Raw genomic sequence first — 21,189 nt, 5'->3', positions numbered from 1 at the left:
GCTGCTAAATTTCAGATATGGATAATTTTTTTTTTCCAGATGCGTGAGCAATACAAAGAAACAGACTATGTTTAACTTCACCAAATGACAAAAAGTCTAAAGAAAAACAATTGTCTCCCCCCCCCAGATTTTGTATCTTTAACTATTTATGTCTGGATATCATTGCTTCTATAAGCATTCAGTCCTAGTTAAATTCCTAGTCTCAACAACATCCCATTATGAGGAATTCTACCTTCTGTTACCTTTTATTATTATTGAACCTTTCACTTCTCAGATTCACAGAACAGACCCCAATTTCTAAATCTATCCTTGCCTTTCTAAACTGGCTGTCACCATATTTATCATGGAAACTGTCAGTATTAAGGTTGGGAGCAGTCAGATCATCACCCCAAAGACAGTCATGTTTTCTGTGCACCCTCCCAAACTATGAGGGTTTAAAGAATGTTTAGAGATGCAGAATATGGGATGAGTCTGTGACTGGAACTTTGCTCAGCCTGAACCACAGCCTAACAAGCTGCTTAGGGATTAGCCGATTTCCAGTTTGGTGGCTGGGCTAGTCCTAATCACTGCCAGCTATGCCCATGGGGGCATTAGCATTTCCCAGGCAGCTGCAGGTCTGGTCTCCTAGGAGGAAGCTCAGCACTCCTCCCTGATAGATTTAAGCTATAGGAAGCCCTAGGGGAAAAGAGACAGAGAAGATTTGAATCTGAATGGGACCCATGGAAGCCCTAAGCAAGGGGGAGCATCAGAAACCATGCTTACTTCCCAAGTCAGGGCTTTTGTCCCACTGGTACCTGGAGGCAGAGGTGTGCACAGTACTACATGGGTTCAGGAAAGCACCCACAGCTTCAGTGCTGAATAAAAAGATGGGGAAAGATCTTTTATATCTGACCCTGCAGACTAAACATGACTTGTTTCGCTTCTTTTCACCTGTGACTTTATAATGGTCAGTTGCATCATTTTATTTCAGTTTTTGCAAGCCTTTTAACCCCACTTGATTTTCAGCATAGCCAACGAAGCACCATGGGCTAGCAATCCTATAGGAGTAGCAAACCTTAAAACCAAGCTAAAACCCTCTCTAAGTACTGTTTATTTAATTTAACTAATTATTATAACAGAAAACAACTTTGCTTAGTTGTTTAAAGCCCTTTGAGAGCTGGGAATGCCTGCTTCTTTATGGAAGAACTGATCACTAGCAGCAGCCTGGAAAGCTTCCAGACAGTAGCAAGAATTAGTGAGGAGGAAACATGTTATAAGAATGGGCCACAGATGTGAAAGCTCACTCCCTCACTTTGGAGTGCTGATCAATTAAAGGTAGTTAGCAGTTTCCTGACTGGTGTTGTCTTGAACATCTGCAGACCACAAATGCAGCTGCTTCCCATCTTCTGCCTCCCTTAGAACCACCAAGCTGCTGCTGCTGCTTTATGCAAAGATCAGTCATCAAAATGGGTGTAGCATCAACCACCTTGGTCTGAACAGAGTTTTTAAGAATCAGTAACCTGTGTGTTGAAAATATATTGGCCAAAAGCAGCTTCTAAATTGAATATTTTGACAATTACATTTTATATCTAAGTCATTCATTCATTGTCGATACACTAAACCAGAAGGAATGTAAAGGTGCACCTGTAAAGGTGCAAGCAGACAGATGACCCAAGAGTGTTGTGCTTTTGGGAGGTTGATGAACCACTTTTTAAGGCACTATGAGAACTAAATTATCAGTAAGTAGAAAAGCATCTGAATCACGCACACAGTTTTCACAGTTGCTGGAAGGCATTATATTACTGCCGCCTGTCTTTGTAGTAATGTCAGCCCTATGTGTAAAGAGGGTAGTGAGAGATCTGTTCCCTGGCTCAAAGCACATACAGTGCAATACCATATGCTCCCATCAGAAGTAACTGTGGGTGCTCACAACTAATCAAGATCAATCTCTCAATTAGGCAGATCATAGAGTTCAAACACAAAGGAAAAGTGGTAGCTCCCAGTGATGCACTTACTCTCTTAGCCATGTTGTTTCTGTGCTGGATTATTGCTGAAAGGCTTTGGTGGAAAAAAAATGTGTTTCAAGGAGGAGGTGTCACAATATGTCATTTATAAACAGTGAATTATATTGCATCATACACATTTATAATACATCCACGTGGACAGGTGCAGATGCATGCAGGCTGCTTGGTCGGTGCTTTCAGATGGCTGGACACAAGCCAGCTCTAGTCTCGAAGCTGTTTAGACACAAACCGGTAATATACACAGCCTGTCACCAGGCCTTATTGACTTGAGCACAGTGCAATGCTAACACAGTTATACAGACCAGAAATGGCTCATGTCTGGCCAGCTTAGAGGATGAGAAGACAAATCCCACAGCTACAGCCACCCTCAGAATGGTGCACCCATAGATTTCCCTGAACTCCACCGAGTCGTTAAGATGCCAGCACCTGTGATACAGCCAGTGAAAGGGGCATTTTCCAGCTCAGACAGAATTTAAAATAAAGTCTGTGGTGTGGGAATAAATATCTATATGGGTCTTATCTCTGAGGTTTTGGGGCATAAATATCTATAAAGGTCTTATCTCCCTTAGAGGTTTGTCTTGAATTTTTACAATGTTCGTAGATATGCTGATAGAAAAAAAAAAATATCAGTGTTGCATGTCTTTCAAGCATATGGCTCTCCTTAGAGCCAGCAAGGCTTTTGTATGAAAAATGAATATGAAATCTGGGCAAGATTTTAGTATACCAAAGCAAATTTCCTCCAACGCTATGTACAACAAATAAAAAGAGAAAAGAAAACGTGGAAAATCCATAAGGCAATCAAGCTACCAGTGAGCTTAACTCAGGTCCACAGGCTACCTCAAAGAAAAGATACAAAACAAATGAACAAACAAACAAAAATCCTCCTTCGAGATCATGCCAGTCAGCTGGCCAGAAAAAAATGCCAAAGCAACAGTCTACTGGTGCCATCTGGCTACTTTTCTCCCTCCGATGGCTCCCTGCCATATTCCTGACCAGGATATTGGAAGAACCAGATATAGGCCACATCCAAAAAAATCCTCACAGGTTTTATACTGGGCCCAGTGGATGCTGGAACAGGTTTCTGGGAGTCAATGTTATATAAATGTCACGCAGTGCGAACATGCCTGAAACAACTAATAGCTGAGAACCAATCTTACTGTGTTAAAGTCACACTGGGGCTTTACAGCAGTAAAAGCAGCCCCATGTTTAGACACTTCAGGTTTACAGGGTGCAGCATGTAGAAGCACACTGGGTTTTCTCCTCTGCGGCTACTTTTCATTTCAAACTTCCCTTTCAGATCTGAAATGGGACTGTTGCCTTGAAGAAGATGAGATTTGGGGTCACTTTGCCAGAAACTAATCTTTACCTAAGTTGAAGAAAGCCAGGTTGTGGTTATCAGACAGTTGTATTTATTTTGCTTGATATAAATGTAATCTAGGGATTGAAAGCAAAACACTACATATTCAGAAGATAATTCACAGTTTTAGATATCAACTGAAAATCAAAATATGCACCATTTGCAGTCAGCAACATTCGTGAACCACATGTATGGGGTATGTACAGCTGGTGTAGAATTTAATTTGAATGCTATTTATGTGCTATGCATGCTGCATATAAAGCAGACTGTCAACTGTTCACTTCCAAAAAAGGAAATAAAAGATACAAAAATTCAACCTACAAATCCTAGGAGCTTCAAGTTTTCAAAACAAGAACAATGGTCAGAATAAGGTTTATATCTGTCTTAAATTTTACAGGTTTTTGCCAGTTTAACAGAACCTTTCACTCATTTGGTGTATTTCTCTAAAACACAGTGCAGTTTACAATTGTTTATGTGTGGTTATAAATTCATCTCTCTCTAAGGCATAGGAATGACCCCTGCTTAGTGAATATATATTCCTTGGATTTTTTCCAGCTTCTGATATTTTAATACAAGTAATTTATATCTGAAATAATTTTAGTGCTTTTAAAAATTGTGAGATTGCTAGATTTTTAAGAGAGAAATGTTGGTTATTCATACAACATATACAGTACAGGCCTTTGCAGTGCAAGTATCCTGACGCTGCCCTAATAAATAAGCGAAACACAGGACCTTCGGTTGGAGACTTGCAAAATTTACTTCATGTTCATTTGATCTGAATTAACAGTACAGAAAACTGCAATCCATTATCTGAAAAGCTAGCTCAGAATAACCTAGGAAGAACTGATGCAATTCACTTTGATTTCAAAAAAAGATATGAATAAACCCCGAACTTTCCTTTTCTCCAGTCTCTTTCCCTTTTACCTTCCCTGTAAGTACCAATGGAAGTTAGCCCTACACAGAGCCAATACCAGGGTCACCACTACTGAAAGTAATGATACAGATAGTAACAGAAATATGTGGAAAGGCCTCTGTTTAATCTAAAAGACATTGGATGACCTCCTTTAGAGACCTATACAGAGCTTGACAATAATTATAATAATACAGAGCTATGCAATAATAAATTTCATTAGTGTCAGATGTGCTACATCTGTGCCAGTAAATAAAATAAATCATGGCCATTTGATGACCCTCGGAGCAAATGGAATAGCACCGTTTGCATCTATGTGCCCAAACTCTTCTCCATCCAAAATGAGGTGGCCCACCCACACTGCCTATTGAGAGTCCTTTCCACCTGGCAAGAGAAGCTAGACATTCTGTGCAAGGAATCACATGTCCCATGTAGTGACCTCAAGGTGAGAAGGATGTCTGAAGCAATATAATCCCTCCATTGTCCCATGATATTCAAGGAAGTGAGCATCTTTTCCACCACGACTGACAGTGGATATTCAATAAAGTAACAAAGGTATGGGACTAATTTAAGCTGGAATAACAAGGTGTTCAGCTACACTTCAGGTATCAAACACCCCTGTCCTGCTTTGAAGATCATTCTAAAATGATTCCTTTTATGTCTAAAACAGCCTAGATGACAAAATGTCCCTCATTTGCAAAAACCATGTTATGATCTGGAAAGTAAAGAATTTTAAGTTGATTTTAAGGAAATTCTGCTTCGGCACAAACACAAATAAAATATGCATTTATAACCCAGAAACTGAAAATTGTTGAATCTTGGCCTTTCTTTCCTCTCAAATATTCTAAGAACTGTACATTCATTTTGTAAAACTCCACAGGAATTCACACTCACTGAAGAAGATGAGTAGCAGAGTAAAGACTGCCCTTCAGGAGAGCAGACTTCAGCTTATTCAGGCATCTTACAGGTAGGATCCCATGGGAAGCAGCTCTGAAGGGTAAAGGAGTTCATGAAAGCTAGCAGGTCTTTGGGGACAGCATCCTCCAAGAACAAGAACAGTTCATGCCAATACTCAGGAAGAAAACAAGTAGATGTACTAGGATACAGGCTTGGCTAAACAGGGAACACACAACAGAGCTCCAATGCAAAAAGGCAGTATATGAGAGCTGGAATCTGGGACAAGCTACAAAGGAGAAATGTATAAATGTTGCCTGAGCATGTAGGGATGATGTTAGAAAAACAAAGCTCATCTAAAGTTGACCTTTACAAGGGTTGTCAAGGGCAACAAGAAGAGCTTCTACCACTGTGTTAGCAGTAGCAAGTGGTTGAATAAGGAAAATGTGAGTCAGTTCTGAGTGGAGCCAGTGATCTAGTGACAGTGGACACAGAGAAGACAGAGGTACTCAATGCCTTTTCTCTTTCAGCCTCCCCCAACAAATGAAGTCTTCCAAGCCTCCTTGCTTAGAAAGTTTGAAGAGGAGAACTACCAGCGGTGGTTGAGGATCCAGTCAGGGATTATTTAAAAACTACATGACTCATAGAAGTCTATGGGACTGATTAAGCTGCGTCCAAGGGTGCTGAGAGACCTGGTCAATGTCCTTGCAAGGCAAGTCTCTATAATTTTTTGTATCTGTTGTGGAAGCTGGAAGAGATCCGTGACTTCTAGAGAAAGGCAAGTGTTACGTCCATCCTCAGAAAATGCCAAAACAGACATCCACGAAACTACAGGCCAGTCAGCTCACTTCGGTCCCTGGGAAAATCTTGGAGGACGTTTCTGGACACATGAAGAAGAAGATGATGACTGGGAACAGTCAGCATGGATTTACTAAAGTCCTTATGCCCAACACATCTGATCATATTTCACAATTAAATGACTGGTGTGGTGATCAATGTGAGAGCAGTGGATGTCATGTACCTCAATTTTAGCAAGGCTTTTGAAACTGTCTCCTGCAATATTCTTACATCCAGGTTAGGATGTTTTGGTCTGGAAAGCAGACAAGTAGATGCATGAAAATGGTTGGGCTGGTTAATGACTTGAACTCCACCTGGAGGCTAGTTACAAGCTGAATACTGCAGGATCTGTACTGTTCTGTTTAAGAATTTTATCAATGGCCTGGAGGAGGCAACATAATGCACTCTCATCTTGTTTGCAGATGATACTAAACTGGTGATTGTCCATATGCCCAAGAGCAAGGCCAGCATCCAAACTGACCTAGATAGACTGGAGGAATAGGCCAACAAGAACTTCATGGCATTTAATAAGGACAAAGGTCAAGTCCTGCACCTGGGAAGGAAGAACCCATTGCAGTGATACAGGTTGGAGATGCACTGGATGTGGAGCAGCTCTGCTGGAAAGGACGCCGAGGTTTTGGTAGATGGCAAGATGAACACAAACCTGCAGCGTGCCCTGGCAGACAAAAAGGCCAACAGCTTCCAGGACTGTATCAACAGCAGCAAGGCTAATACATCAAGGGGAGTGATTATCCCCCTTTGCTCAGCACTCCTTAGATGACATGTCGAGTACTGTCTCCAGTTTTGCCCCTCCTGGTTCAAGGAAGACATTTATTAAATGGAGCGAGTTCAGCAGCAAGGCCAGAAGCATGATCAGTTCTCCTGTGAAAAGAAGCCAAGGGACCTGCGCTTGTTCAGTCTGGAGAAGAGAGCATTTCACAGCAGCCTTCCAAGACCTACAAGGAGGTCCTCGAGAAGAGGGATCCAGTCCTTTACATGTGTGTGTGACTTTAGAGCTTGAGCAGGAGTTTGGACTGCAAGTCTGAATTATTCTGTGATTCTATGATTCTATTTTGCCATCAGTATTGATTTAAGATCTATCCATTATTATTTAATATTAATGTATGTATGTGTAGGGCAAGATTATCCCTGCAGGGTGGACAGAAAACTTGGCAATCCTTTGAATATGTATCTCATAATTTCTTTCCACAGAAAGACATACCCTCCCAAAATACAGTGAGCTTCCTTCTCACTTCTTGGCTAGAAGTATTTTACAGTTTCTCTATCCCTTTTTCACAGCAGCCTTCATAGGCTAGGCTTCAGAAGTTTATACACAGGTGTGTTTTTTCTGCACTGTCATTCCAGGTTGGCTGATGTCCCTCCAGATTGCACTGAGCAAATGGGGGATTTTGTCAGCACACAAAGGGCGCATTCTCAATTTTTTAAAACTTTGGAGGTTTAGGGTGGAAGAGGATCACTGAACACACAAAGCATGTGTTTCTCTCTGCTGTGAATTGATTCTCACCTTCCTCACCCATAGAGTTTAAGTCCTTGGAATAACCAACAAAGAGGTATGGTAGGAATAGTAAGGACATGTTACTATTCACCCAGTGCACAGGATTAGGGAAACATCTGGATGGCTGCACCCAGCACTGAGACCTATACTTGAAAAAAGGATGCTGATTAGGATACAGACTGAAAAAGATTCAGAAAACGGTTACAATCCATGGTCTGGAAAACCTGCCTCACAGTGAGAAAATAACACGACTCAGTATGGTTTCTCTAAGAAGATAGTAGAGCTCCAAGAGCCAGGGAAAGATTTCTGTCAGTAAGAAATCTGTTCTGTCAAGTAGGCAAAGGCATAACAAACAGGAGGAGTTAGAAGTCTGTGTGCAGTTACAGGGCTCTGATCTCTGGGATCACGCAGGCATGGTGGGATGGTGCACATGGCCAGAGTGCTGCAAAGGAATGATACAGGCTCTTCAGATAGGGCAGACCAGGAAGATAGGGAGAGGGGTTGCCCCTTATGTGACAGAGAAGCTGGACTACATGGAGCTCAGCCTTGGGACAGGTCAGAGCTAGTTGAGAGCTTAGGTCACGATTAGCAGGCAGACCGACATGGGTGCCATCGGTATCCACTACAGGGCACCTGGTGACAGAGGACACAAAAAAGGCCAGGGTGCTCAATGTTGCCTTTAGCTCAGTCTTTATCAGTAAAACCAGTCTTCAGGAATCCCAGGTCCCTTCTACAAGAGTAAAAATCTGGAGTAAGGAAGGCTTAGTTAGTCTCGGTGCAGGAGGACCCAGTTAGGGAGCACTTAAACAAATAGAATATACACAATGAGTCCTGGGAGAACCGGCTGATTTCATCACAAGATCACTCTTATTATCTTTGTAAGGTCTTGGTGACTGGAGGGAATTTCCTGAAGAATGGAAGCAAGAAAATATCATTCCTATCTTCAAGAAGGGCAAGAAGGAAAGAGCTGAGGAACTACGGGCCAGTCAGCCTCACCTCAGTCACTGCAAAGATGATGATGAAAATCCACCTGGACACCATTTCCAAATAAGAAAGTAATTGGGAGTAGTTAGCATAGATTTATGAAGGGGAAATGTTTAACAAGCCTGGTGGCCTTCTATAATGAGATGTCTGGCTTGGTGGATAAGGGGAGAGCAGGTGATGTCGTTTACCCTGACTTTAGTAAGGCTTTTGATACAGTCTCCCATAACATCATCACAGGCAAGCTGACAAAGTACAAGTTAGATAAATGCACGGTGAGATGGATTGAAAACTGAGTAAACAACTGGGCCCAGAGAGTTGTGATCAGCAGCACAGAGTTCATATTGGTATAATTAGTGGTATACCACAGGGTTCAACACTGGTGCCAGTACTGTTTAGCCTCTTCGTTAATGACCTGAACACCAGGACAGAGTGCACCTCAGCAAGTTCACAGATGCAAAACTGGGAGGAATGTCTGACGCATCAGAGTGCTACCCTTCAGAGGGACCTGGACAGGCTCAAGAACTGGGCAAAGGGGAACTTTGTGAAGCTCAACAGGGGGAAATGCCACATCTTGTACCAAGGGAGGAATAACCCCAGGCACCAGTACATGCTGGGGGGCAACCAGCAGGAAAGCAGCTCTGCAGAGAAGGACCTTGGGGTCCTGGTGGACAGCAAGCTGACTGTGAGCTTGTGCACCAGTGCAGCAACAAAAGCTAACAGTACCCTGGGCTGCATTAGGAAGAGTGTTACCAGTGGGTTGAGGAAGATGACTTTCCTCCACTCAGCACTGGTGAGGCACATGTGTGGCAATGTCTGGTTCTGGGTTCCACAATATAGGAGAGAGATGGACTTACTGGAGTGAGTCTAGTGCAGGGCCACAAAGAGGTTAAGGGACTAGAGCATCTCTTGTGTGAGGAGAGGCTGAAAGAGCTAGGACTGCTCAGCATGGAGAAGAGAAAGCTCAGAGGGGTTCTTACCAACATTTATAAGTATCTGATGGAAAGAAAAGGTTGCCAGACTCTTCTCAGTAGTGCCCGCAGACAGGACAAGGAGGCAGTGAGCATAAACTAAAACCAGAAAATTCCATCCGAACATGAAAAACCACTTTTTACTATGAGGCTGGTCAAACACTGGAGTAGCTTGTCCAGAGAGGTTGTGGAGTCTCCATCTGTGGAGCTATTCAAAAGACAACTGGAAATGGTCCTGGGCAACCTGCTATAACAGACGCTGCTTGAGCAGGGGGTTTGGACCTGATGACCTCCAGAGGTCCTTTCCAACCTCAACCATTCTGTGCTTCTGTGAAGTTCCAATAGCTGGCAACTGGCACTGAATACATTGCATTTAGAACTTGTGTAAAGTGTTAATGGTGAGGGTAATTAGACTTTGATGAAATTTTTCAGACTTTCAGATAGCTTCTCATCAGCTGAAGCTTCTGAATCAAGAGAAAATGTCTGCTTGAAAAAGCTGCTCCAGCTCATGCAGGTATTAGACATTATTTATAACAAGAACAGAAAAAAAATTCTGCAGTCTAAGTCAGGCAAAAAGTTAGATCAAAATGGGCAACCTCTAATCAATGTCAGGCTGCTAGTCTTTGCTTCTTGCACTGAACCTGCTCCAGCATCCTCACAGACAGACCTAGATTAAATTATTGTAATGGTGTTTCCTGATTTTAAAATCTGTGAGTAGTTGAACACCAGTCCTCTGGTCTGCAATGCATATTTAAATATAAGTTTTAGCATATTTGAAGTGCACATGCAAATTCCTGTAGATATAGCAGGTGCATTTAAATGGATGTGAATTCCCTGTCAAAATGTAGATGAGGGTTATGTTGTAAGAAATCCTGTGTACAAGAATTTCAGAAGAGTTGATAAAGAAACTCACTGCTTTCTATAATCTGTGAAATACTGGAAAAGTTCACGATGACTAAAAGGTAATATCATGCCTACATCTTAAACAAAATTACTGAGTTGATTGTAAATCTGTCAGCTTGACAAAGAAAGAAGGCTGGGTTTATTAAGGGAAAAAATTACCAATGAGCTGAACGCTGTTCCAAACACAATTCTGGGGCTGCTGAAACCTTTGGATACATAAACAGGGAAATGTCAAGTAGAAGAAAAGAGACTGATGTTCAGGCTCAGCATTCAAGTGGCCAGTCAGGAACTGACCCCCTGAACGAGTGCAGCTGGAGCATGGTGTCCATGCTGCTCACTGCTCAGGAAGGCAGCTAACAGTACGGAAGGGGTTCAGAAATGAATCCGAGAGAGTCACTGAGAGGTGTTTTATCATGATAAACTTAAGGAACTGACTTTAACAAGCGTGAAGTTGGCAGCTTGGTTACATTAGTAAAAGCAAGCTTCAGCCTAACTTAGGAAGCTATAACAATGCTATGCCAAGGAGCTGAAACCAGCCAGATTCAAACCAGGAGGCAGTTGCATGTTTTTAACAGTGAGAACAGCTATCGTTGCAACAATTTCTCTAAGGTCATTGTGCATTAACATAGGAAACTGGAACATTAAAATTTTCTTTCCCATAGACATGACCTAGTTTAAACAAATTAATTCAGTGCAGTCTTATGCATTACACAGGAGGCCCTATTACATGCTTGCAGTGGTTCCTTTGGGCCTTTTAATTGTAATCTGTACTTTATGACTCCCCTGCCCTCTTCTAGACTGTTGTGTACATGTAAATGCTGCTCACACCAGTTCACATGCCTGCAACAGTTACAGTAAGATGAATTGCACACTCCCTCCATGGCACAGTAACCCACATGTTTTATGCTTCAGCATTTGACTTTGGCCCAAAGAAAGAGAGAACAGCTGTTGTTTAGACTCATTAAGAGCCAAGGAGCCCAGCAGAGCTCTGTTCCACGCATTGCCTGTGTGTGAGCGGATCGGTACAGCACTACGGGAGCACAACCCAACAATCGTTTCCAAAAGGCATGTGCCAGTACCATCTCACGACTCACTTCCCCACACCTTCCCTCAGCAGGACCATCACCATCGTCATTGCTTTCCTATGGTTAACACAGCAAAGACCTGAAAATACTTGTAAATTAACTATTAACAGAATTGGTGCTGAATTAAAGACACATATTTGTCATTTGGACCTCTGGGTCTACTCTGACACAGCCTTTTCCTGACTGCACCATATTTTGGGACTCAGTCAACTCTACCTGCTGGTTGTTGCCTGAAAATGTCTTGTGCAAAACAATTGACTTAATGCCTCTTGTCTGCTCTCCTCTTGGCAGAGCATGTGTCCATCTGGAGTTACAACCTCCTATGACCACCAGGCTACCTCTCATGACACAACCGATATCCTCACAGATATGCAGACTGTTTTTATCAGGTGATGGCAGCTCCAAGGGTGTTCTGGTTTTGCCTTATCTCCCTCTTTTATTTTTGCAATTATCAATATCTCTGGGTTGTCCCCACAAGCAAAATTCTAAGGTCATGTCAACCCTGTTTCATTGGCACCATTCTGTAACAGAAGCACTATACATAGGCAGAAGTTAACTCTGTCACCCTTTTTTTATTCAATGGGTATGTTATTATTTGTCATAGTTTCCAACAAATGGACTGAAAAAAAAGGAAACTAAAAGTTGCTTAGCTACACCTGCACTTTACTGCAAAGTGCTAAACCCATGTCCACGCAGTTGGGACTGTGTGACTCTGAACTGTGCCTGCTGTTTCAGACAGACCAGCAAAAATTACCTGAAATACCAATATCTCCTGTTTAATTGTAGCAAGGCTGTCTCAGGGATATGAGAACAGGGAGGACAGGGAGGTTTCTCAAACATTTCAGTGAATAGCCTATGTCAAGTTTGGTCTAAAGGGATAAATCTTCCCTGCACCAGCTGTGTCACCTATGGGGATAGTTAGTCTTTCTGTCCTTTTGCTTTAATTGATCTGTATGTTTTGTATAAATGATAATCCTTAACAGTGTTTGAACACTCACCATTTCTTTGCAGCCTTTATAACATCCCTTTCACGTTTCTCTTGGATTTCCAGTTCCCAGACTATTTCTTCTTATTTTTTTTATAAACCTTTTCCTGCAACTGCTTAAGAATCATGACACAGGCTGAAATAAAATCCTGTGAAATAAGTATTGTGAATATTGTGAAATAAAATCCTGCCTGTTCTGGTCCCTTCCTTCAACTGACAATATTTTTTGGAAATATGCTGTTCTGTCTACCCTATGCTAATATCCTTCTTTTTTTCTTCCAGGGTTTCATTCCAGCAGCAGTTCTGGCAGCTGTTGTCCACCTTTTATTTGAAATTGGATGGATTTCTGTTTTTCTCACAGCATAGCATAAACATGATCTAGCACTAGACTTCGTTACATTGCATTTCTATTAACTACCAAACCTCACTGAGGTTTGTATTCAATCTGCAGCTTCACTGATTTGGAGCTGAAAGAAAAATTTCTGTAATCCCAAGGTAGAAGCTGCCAGGCCCTCCTTAGTGATGGGAGTAAATAATATATGGTCAGTCTCTGACCATAAAGGTCTTTACCATTGATTGGCAAGGTAAAAAAAATTAAATCCAAGGGCTGAAACCAATGACTTTGAGTCTGTGTTTGTCCTTAAAATTTGCTAACCCCCTGTACTAACTGGTTTGGCCAGTTCAGTGGGACAAACTTTCCTTCACCATTTGACATCCCAGGGAAATTGTGCAGCCTTCACTTGTCAGCTGAAATGGTCCCAGTGATGAAGGTTTAAGTTTTTTGCTATATCTGCACTCCCAAATAAAGGGGGTGGGGAACAGTCCCTAGTCCGCAAGGCAAAGTGGCACAAACTGATGGATACCCGCATTGCTAAGGCCAGACTCCTCTTCAGCAGGCTGGCAGGGTGTGTACTAGCAACTAAACAGTGTGCACAGCCCGTGCTCAGGCTCACTCTCTGCCTTTTGTTTTCCTTTTCCTAAGTGTGGTCTACCAGCTGAATCTCTAGTGACTATATCTCTTACTTTTACCTCTTACTGTATTAACTTTCCCTTACAAAAGTAAAAATAAATAAATAAATAAATCTGCACTTTATTTAACTTTAACATTAGGTCTTTTATGTGAAAGCTCTTCAAGTCTTGTGATCTGTTGTTTTCAAAATACCTTTGAGCACGATGTAATAGGTGCTCCCCAGGCTGACTGCAGCCACTAGGATGTTCCCATCTGGCCTGCCATCTTTCCTGTAGCAGACAAATGTTCAAGGAATTAAATTCACTGGGACAGCTGAACTCCTTCTCATGCCTTCACAGCCCAGCACAGAGAGAAGCACACCACTATGTGCCCAGCAAAGCTATGGTGAGGACACGAGGGCAGACAGCATTGTTTCTACCCATGCCCTGGTTTGTTTGTTTGTTAGCATCCAGTCTAAAATCTTAAATGTTCCCCTTGCTTTCTGATTGAGCTTCTGGACACACAACCAACTTACATAAGGCAGGGCATAAAGCACAATAACTCCTTGAGTGCCCACTCCCCCTGGCTGAAGCTCCTGATCCCACAATGTATAAGGAGTAATTTACCCAAATCCACATTTACCATAGGATGAAGGTCTGTAGCCACAGCATGTAAACACAGAGCTGACAGGATCCAAATGTGTAGACAGTCTTTCCCTAAGATTTACTCTTGTTACCTTTGCAGTCTCCTATTTGTCTTCTGCTAAGGAGCTGCCCATTACCCCATAGGATTTCTGCAGCTTGTTATTGCTGCTGCCATTCTCCTTGTCAAAATATCTTTGAGCACAATGCCCATCCCTCTTCTGCCCCATTTGTGGTGTGGTCTGACTTAACCCTGAGGGAAGGGTCCTAGTCAGGCTCCTGTCTCTGCTAACTAAAACCCAGTAACATTTAAGCGCAAACACATTTAAAAGCAAACGCTGTGATTTATAAGGCTTGCTGCTGTCTGCCTGCCTTTCTCCTGCCATCCACTGTCTGAAAACACAGAGTTTAGCCTTCTGCAGCTGCCTTGGGAAGAGTTTCATCTCTGCTGGGCATTTTAACCAGTCTTCTGTCTGACTCAAGGTCCTGGGTTTGTTATAGCTGCTGTATCCCATGTTGTAACCACTTTGCAGGGGACTGGCAGAGCTCTGTTCCTCTTAGGGCTTAGGTCCAACTGCTCCATGTACCACCACACAGGAACCGCTGTGCAGGACAGCCACAGGCTCCCATGGGCTCACGCCAGAGCCTTTAGATACATGTTGCCTATGGGAAGAGGCACAGATTTTTGATGGAGTGCTTTGTGTGCAGGCAGCAGAGCAGGGAAGAGCAGGCAAAAGGGCTCAGAAATATTCAGAAACAAAGGATGAGGCAGGTTCTGGGTGTGTCTGATAGCCATATCTAAACATGCCCTAAGTGGGGTGAATCCCTTGATCGATAAATCCAGGAAATGCAGGGCACATTTTCTCAGACTCTTGGCCCATGTGCCCTACTCACTGAGCAAAGTGCAGCTATCCCTCCTTGCTGAAGGCCCGCAGATGAGTAGTTTGAGTGTGGGCACCAGAGGAAAAGATCCTCCCTTGGTTCATCCTAGAACCAATTTGATAATGGATAAGTTGCAAATGCAATAAAGTACACTTTTTCCTGAAGGAAATGCTGTCAGAGCATTAACTGAATGGCATTGAGACCAGCAAAGCTTTTTAGAAAGGGACGTATGATTTTAAGGGTAAAAAATAAAGTGGCTTAGGGACAGATTCTGTTGTGGTTCCCCCAGGGTGATTTGCACATCCCACAGTCTTACCTTGGGATTGCACCAGTGCCACTGAGATCAGCCGCTGGCACCAGCTGAACAAGCACCGTTTCTGCCAGTTTCCTGGTGGGAGTGATTGATTAGAGCTGGTTGAGCTTGCTCTGTCCAGAGCAGGTGTGGAGCAAATTTGCCCTGACTCAGTCAATTAACTTTATCAGAGAATCAGAATCAACAGCGTGAATACGATAACAATGTGTTGCAGGCTCCATGCTTCTCACTGTGCCTGGTCTCACACTGCCAGCATAATTCTGAAGTTATCGCTACAAATGGTGCCGAAATCTTGTGATGTATGAGCACTTGAGTCCAGATTCATCCCATGCATGAGTAGAAGATTTGCGAGCACACTGAAACTACACTCCTCAGCACCCTGAGCTTCATTTGACATGCAGAAGTAGTTATCACTGCTGAAAGCATTTGAGTCTTTGTTTTATCTTTGGGTGGAGTTGTTTTGTTTGTGTTGTTTTTTTTTACTTCAGGTGAGAACTACAGAGAACCTACCCTAAGAAGCAGGGGAATCCTGAAGGAAATTGTATGGTATAGTACAAAGAAGGGAGGCCAAATTTAGAACAGCAAAACATGGACTGAGTGGCTAGATGCCCAGATGCCCAAATGTCAAATCTGATGTGGATCATGGGACACGGGACATGCCAGTGTCAGTGCCGGAGCCTCCATCTCCCATCCTTCTGCCATTACACTGGGAAAATCCTGCATAATCTCCTATGGCCACAATTAAAAGGAGGAGGCAGGGAAAATCCCATGCCCTGTTTGGGAAGTCTAAAAAATGTGTCTCATGGATCCTTTGGCAATCCAAGCAAACATCCCCCCAAGTTCAGTGGCTGCTCAGACTCTTGTAAAGTTGACCTCAGTGAACTCACATCTCAGAAAAACTGCATGTCATTCTTCACTAAGCTCTTAATTCAGGGTTATTGACAAGAAGTAGGTAACCAGCCACTATGTTAAACAGGTCTTCTTTCCTGTGTTAACATGGTCTGATGCTATATGTAGATGTGTAAAGGGCCAGGGATGTGAAAAGGCTGCCTATGCCCTTTCTCTGACAGTGCCTCGGCTCACAAGTCCCCAGATGCAATCTTACATGTTTTGTCCATCAGATGCGCCTAGCCTTGCCTCAAGTCACACTGTTTGTTCTCATGCCCATTTAAACTCAAACAAATGTCCAAGTGGATGGCCAGTGAGGGAAATGGGACAATAATGAAGTAAATCAACCTGAAATATGTTCAGATCTCTGTGCAAACACTGTCTCTTCAAAGATGACTGTCACCTTGGTGGATTCAGCCTGCAGGTGCTTGAAGCCCTTTGCCTCCAGCAGTCCTCTCCTGGAATTATCAAATAACTCTGCGAAGGAAACATCAGTAAGTCTCTGTGACAGCCTAAGACTGGACTAAGGACACTAAAAGCTTTTGTCAGCCCTCAAGCATTCTTTGGTCACTTGATCTTACCCTCAGAAAGGAAGTTGTGTGAAAGCTTTGTGGACTTTGTGGATTGACCTTGGTAACTGTGACTGTGCTGCAAAATACTCTGAAAGCAGAAGTTCCTCACAAAATGGAAATGTATGGGGTTTTTTTCTCCATGGATGGCATTTGGCCCTGATACTTATCCCACCCAGTTTGGTTTCTGGCTAAGCTCTGGCAGGGGGTGTGCTAATCCCGAGTTTGAACAAAGTATTAACTAAGGTACCAGCACAATGCAGAGCCACACCAAGGCTGCTGTAGGCACCTCTGTATGTCAGAACACAGTGGCTGGACCTCTCAGGAGACAGCAAGGTCCCTGCCTCATCTGCTCATGCCTCCCTGCTTTTCCTTCCCTTGCCCTGGTGGCTGCAGTGGAGTCCTTTCGTTTGCACCAGCAGGTCTCTGCCCACGCAGAATCAACGATAGGACTGGAATATAGCTGGCAGCATCCTCCTCTCTGGATCAAAAAGCAAGTTCAAATCCCATTGCTATGGTTTGGCTCAAAAATATTGTAAGCGAGTGTCACAGCGCTAATCAGAGTTAGGCACTGTTACAAGGAGCTTTCCTCTTGGTCATGATCTCTGCTGTTATTGAAGGGTCCTGTCACTTTAAAAATGAAGTGAAGCCATATGGTATAGGAAGCAAGCAAGCAAGAGAAAGAAAGAGAAAGAGGTTTTAAAAAAGAGAGAGAAAGACAGAAAGGGAGAAAGACAGGAAGACAAAGACAGGAAGGAAGGAAGGAAGGAAGGAAGGAAGGAAGGAACAAGCTATGTTACTTCCTCTTTTTTTGTTACGTGCCATTTCCCCAGACCCAGCTGGTAGCCAGAATCATTGTATTGTACTCTAGTGAAGGCAAATAGAAATAATACCTATGAGAAAAAGTGTGATTTAAAAAAGAGAAAAGTTCTCCTACCTTGTATTTTGTGTGATTCCAGGCACTGTAACAGTGAAACATGAGCTGGTATCTCTGTTTCTGTGAACACACTATGTTTTAGAGGATGTTACTCTCAGGGCTTCTAAACTTTGTGACATAAACAGCAAACCTAATTCTGAAAAAAGCACCTACCACACCTGATTACCATAACCAGGAGCCCACACCTTTAAATCAAAAGTCAGTTGAGTTGGAAAAGGTTTAAGTTTTTTCAATAAATTACTTTTTATAATGACTATAAAAGTTATATAGTACACAGAGACTTGCTGGAGGGAGATACTTTACTGTATCTGAATTGCTGGGAATACTTCCTGAGACATAAAGCTGACAATCAGACATCTGAGTGTGTTTGAAAAACATCATCTACCAAAAGATTAAAGTATGAATTTAGCAAAGTAATCCAGGAAGGAAATTCTTTGTTCTTTCTTGTTACTTATCATGGGACTGAAGGGATGTAATGGGAAATGACCTTAGACTTTAATTCAAAAACAGTTGAAATATAGGAAGAGTTTGGAAACAAAATTATTTTTTCACTGCTAAATATATGGATTTTAACTCTCACTGAACTGTATTTCAACACATTTTTGTATTTTATGCCCATGATAAGTTATTAAACATATAAAATTGCCTTATTTATAGAGTATAACAGCATTGCTAGTGATGGTGCCTCCGTTTTTCAGTGTAGCATCTACTTAGATGTGTATAGATTCTAGATGATCTTTTAATTGCAAGGGGAAGAAGGGAATTGCTAAGAATAAAAGAGGGTTGTTATTCTACAAAGAAGGGGATAAAAACAATGATGATTCTAAATTAGCAAAAATATTGAATTGCATTTTTTAGGAAAAATAAATTATAATTAGGAAAACCTACCTTGTAGCTAGGATTGTTGAGAGAAGGTCATAAGGAAGGTTGAGGGGGAGAAAACTAAGGATGTGAAACTGAGCATATCCTTGTGATGTGCAGCATGGGAAGAAAAGGGAATTAACTAATGAATTTACCCAAACTACTAACAATTATTTTAAAGCATTCCTGGAGAATTAGCGAGCTCTAAGAGGTCTGGAAAGAAAGGCGAGTTTGTTACTGGTCTTTAAAAATGGCAGGGGAAGAAGAAGAGAAAGAGTGAACCTGTCACCTACCATCTGGTAAGCCTAACTTCAGTCTTCAGTAATATAGTGGAAAAAATATTAAAAGGTAAAAATCCTAAGCACTTAGGGGACAACAGATCCACAACCAACAAACAGCATGGATTTATAAGGAATGGAAGAAAGGCACATGCTAGCATTTTTTTCTTCCTATAATTGCAAAGTGGTGACTGAAGGGAATACAGTAGGTGTAATATATGTGCCTACTAACATATAGATTTGGAGGTATGGGCTTCAGTAAATTAAATAGGATCTAGCAGTGTGACCAAAAAAGAAAAAAATCCAATGTAATTTTTGGGCTTCTAACACAGAGGCATCGTGTCATGTACCCAGGAAGTGATAGATGTCTCTCTCAGTATACAATACTGATGAGATAGCACCTCAACTACTGCTTTCAGATTTAAGCACTTTCAGTACCAATAAAGGTGAACTGGAAGGAGTTCAAGAAGTGTGGAAGGAAAAGGAAAGGCCTATAGAAACTGTTTGCTGACCAAGTAGTAACTGAAAACAAACATCTATAGTCTGACCAAACAAGGATGGGAAGAGTAAGCTCAGTGCCACATTCCTTACAGTGGAAAGTTTCAAACAGAAACAAAATAGGGTCAGGTGTAAGCGTGAAAGCTGGACAGGGAGTAAATGTTAACTGTACATGGCCAGAGCTCTGACCTCTGCTCCTGCCGAGACCCACCCAGATGTTTGTTGGGAGGTGTTTGAAAGGAGCACAGAGAATGACTCTGGGAGCTGGAAACAAGAGGAAAGCATTTAGTCAAACGGAGCTGTGTGAGACAGAATTCAGGCTGAAGTAGATAAATAAGCATAACAGGCATCTCTGTTGATCCGGGGAATTGTAAGCTACACCAGTAACACTGGTTTGGCCACAGCAGAAATGCACAAGTATGGGGAGCCATGTGCATGAGGAGGGGGATGGCTTGAAGGGCCTAAAGGGGCTCCTCTGGGGAAGGGAAAGAAAGGAAGGAAAGAGGAGAGGGAGAAAAGGGAGGACAGCAAGAAGGAAGGGAGGGAGGGAGCAGGGAGGGAGAAACAAATACCTCAAACTTCCCAGAACCAAACCAGAGCACACTGAACTGTGGTAGGACCCTCTGGTCTTTCTCCACAAACCTCAGTGTGATGCCTTGGTGGGTTTGCCACTGCATATACAGCCAGTGGTGTCCCTGAAACCGGGATATCATCAGGCTCTTCCAGCCGTAATCTTCCGCAGGTACGTTTATGCCCGGGTGTATATATATGTAAATGAATGCATAAAGCGTCCCGAGAGCCTCTTGACTCCTGTCCAAGCAGAGCCTTCAGCTCATAAGGCTTCACCTTCAAAAGGGAGACCAGAGGAATACTTATTTCCTTCCCTATGAACAGGCTGCAGGGTTATTTTACATTTCCATGTTTGTTTGGGTTTTGAGGTTTTTTGGGTTTTGGTTTTTTACTTTTCCATGCAATGTAATATTTCTCCAGCCCCACGTCGGTCGTTCCTCCCACCGCGGCCACCGGCCGCGCCGCCGAGCCAGCCGTGCAATTCTCCCGCTGCCCAGGAGATGGTGCTGTGGATTTTGGATCGGGAGCGCAGCGACCGGGGCCGGGTGGCCGGTAGGTCCCCGCAGAGGCCCGAGGGGACCTAACGGCCACCCGGCGGGTCTCAGGGGACCCTCAGGTGCCGTTGATCCCTTTGCAGCCCTCCAGACTTTCTTTTCCATTACAGCGGTCCCCTCCCGAGGCACAGGGCCAGGGTATCGGGGTGGCATCTCTCACCCCCAGATGCCTCAGCTCTGCCGCACTGGTGGGGTCAAGTCCATCAATGTCGTTTTTCTCCTCCTGCAAAAGGACCGGGGATGGGGAGGGGAATGCTTTCCTCCGTTTCGCAGCCCCTCGGCACACACATACCCCACAAGCCCGGCTGCATACACGCACCCGCCGCGTCCCACCGCCCTGCCCGATCCCCCTGGCCCCGGGGTCGGGATGCTGCGCCGGGCGTCCCGGGGCTGAGAGCATCGGCCCCTTCTCCTCCCCTACACGCGGCCCCGAGAGCCCGGTGAGCTTCTGGGCCCGTGCGGGCTGCTGGAAACACCTCCCAGGCTGGGAATTCACCGGCCTCCTGGGGCTGCCTCTGGACAGACACCTCTGAGGAGGTTTGCACTGGAAGCGAACGTAATGGGAGTGCCATTTAATTTCTTTTTGCTGTCTTTTCTTCACCCTGAACTTCAATAAACTTTGTCTAAGAGTGAAGACGACACAGAAGCAGCTGCGGCAAAGGAGAGCGCTCCCCGACACCGGGCGCTGGGAAAGCCGAGCGGCGCCGGGCTGCCCCCGCTGCACCGGGGGCTCGGTGCCCGGCCCCGCTCAGTGCCCGGCTCGCCGTGCCGGGCCAGGGGGGCTCGGGGCTGAGCTGCTGGCAGAAG

This window comes from Falco cherrug, chromosome 3, assembly GCF_023634085.1.
Source record: "Falco cherrug isolate bFalChe1 chromosome 3, bFalChe1.pri, whole genome shotgun sequence".
NCBI classification, from domain to species: domain Eukaryota; kingdom Metazoa; phylum Chordata; class Aves; order Falconiformes; family Falconidae; genus Falco; species Falco cherrug.
Note: the sequence above shows the minus strand (reverse complement) of the source record.